Source organism: Myodes glareolus, chromosome 22, assembly GCF_982192425.1.
Source record: "Myodes glareolus chromosome 22, mMyoGla1.1, whole genome shotgun sequence".
In the NCBI taxonomy this organism is placed as follows: Eukaryota; Metazoa; Chordata; class Mammalia; order Rodentia; family Cricetidae; genus Myodes; species Myodes glareolus.
Window position 1 is genome coordinate 19,261,728 of NC_142047.1, and position 2,015 is coordinate 19,263,742.

General features: G+C 43.9%; 1 long non-coding RNA gene across 1 annotated transcript; it reads right to left on the reverse strand.

Annotated features, from left to right (window-relative positions):
* Window positions 1-953: 953 nt before the first annotated feature.
* LOC148118457 (uncharacterized) lies at window positions 954-1,783 on the reverse strand. The gene is made up of 3 exons (XR_015735912.1): window positions 1,741-1,783; window positions 1,220-1,319; window positions 954-1,079 (listed from the first exon to the last, which is right to left on the reverse strand). It is a non-coding gene; the product is annotated as an uncharacterized LOC148118457 (long non-coding RNA).
* Between the last annotated feature and the right edge of the window lie 232 nt (window positions 1,784-2,015).

The window sequence follows — 2,015 nt, forward strand, 5'->3', positions numbered from 1 at the left end:
TATTTTGTGTGTGTGCATGCACACACGTGCATATCTATGGCATGGAGCACATGCGAAGGTCAGAGGACAATTTCAGGGGCCAGCTATCTCCGTTCTCCGTGTGGATCCCGAGGAGAAAGCTCAGGTTTTCATGTTTGGTTGAAGGTGCCTCTATCCACTGAGCCATCTTACCAGCTCTGGTTTTTATTTGCTTTTGGTTCTTTTGAATTTTTATTTTAGTAAATATGTAGAGAGTATGAAACACACTGGTTAGGTTTAACATGCCCCTAATGTATGTAGATAAACACACACATGAACAATCATGTCGAGGTGAATAGTCAGAAGTCCGCAAGGAACGGTTTCCAGTTTTGCAGTGCTGTGAAATATTTTGCCTGAACCCCCTTGTGCTGCCACATTGTTTCATTGTACAGTAACCTGTGCTCCTGTTCCTTTTTGACTAATATTTGAGCAGGTCTCCCTTTACTATGGAGCCCAGTAGCACAGGCAATAGATAAGATTTGCTTTCCTGTAGACCCAGGGTTCCTTGGTAAAGTCTAGTGACAGGACCCGATTCCAGCTTTGCCCAGGTCTGAGAAGTGCATGTCGCTAGTGAAATCCAGGTCTCGACACAATTAGGCCACTGCTGCATTATTTTTGGCTGGCTGCAAATGTGCTTTATCTGCCTTGATGACAAATGGATTATACTGAACCTTTTCATGAGTTTCCACAGTCAAAGGGGAGGGATAAGAAAAACAAAAAAGAGGTCTCACAGACTCCACAACCTGGGAATCCACAGAAAGAAATCCGAGGGACATCAGAGACCCCTCCCCGCAAATTCTTACATCTCTCCAGGTGTTCTGAACACCCTCTAGACTTTTTGCTGGCACTTGGCTGAGTGAAGTCACCTGACCCTCCCCACCCCACCCCACCCATGCTGTCTGGCTTCTGGACTTCTAATGAGACTGTACCTTTGCCGGCTTTGTGTGCCTTTGAATTTAACTCAGCATTCTGAAAGAGCAGGGACCTGTGCTCTGATTTGAATTATTAAAGTGGGTCAGTATTTATGTGTTTAGCAGCAAAGTTCTTTCTTCCACTGTTGCCTGTGGAATGAAAAGGGATCTCTTACAATCCTTCGCCTTGGAACCATCAGCAGCCTGTGGGAATGCTCCCTTTATCTCTCTGTCTATGATGGAGGGCAGATTCTCGATTCCTTCCATACTCCTTCCTCCTTCCAACTAACATTTACTAGGCTGGGAGCCAAGAACTTCCGAAGTCTGGTAGAAACTGATGATCTTGGTATCTATCAGGTACATGCATTTTTTTTTCTCCTTCACTTTTGTCTGAAGTCGAAACAAAGGCATTTTCATCATTAATGCAGAAAGTGAAATGTTGATTTGTTCTATGGATAAGGTGCTTTAGCTGTCCTGCAATGGTCTGCTTTGTGAGGGCTCATTTTGCTGCCCTGTGTTGCCCTGGGTCTATTATATGATGCCAGCCAATGTTTACTAAATGGATTAACAAATGAAGACCAGGTATTTGGGGTCATCTGGACTCAGCTCCTAAATCAGAAATTCCTCAACAATGGTGTGGAAGCAAAGGGTGCAGGAAGACTAGGGAACCATCCCCCCACTGTTCGGACTACATCCTCCATGTTGAGGCAGCTAACACATATAATGTCTAAAATTAAATTGAGACTAAGAAAACTCTCTGGTTGCTATGTTTCAGAACACCCACATTTGCGTCCCAAGGGCCCCCATTTACTATGACTCTTTAGACAAGAATTTTTGCTGTGTGCTTCAGTTGCTCACCTACGAAGCAAACAATCAAAGATGTACAGTTTGTAGAGAAATCGGTTGTGATGAATAAACGGAATAACTATTTTGATGTGGGTCAGGTGAAATATTCAGCAAATGAAGAGAAAGGACAAGCTCATCTCTGCATTTCTCCCTTTTCCCTTGTCCTGGATTATTTAACATTGGAATGTTGACAGGACTCAGTAGAGGGGTGGTATCACAGTGGCCGTGCCAGAGTTATGA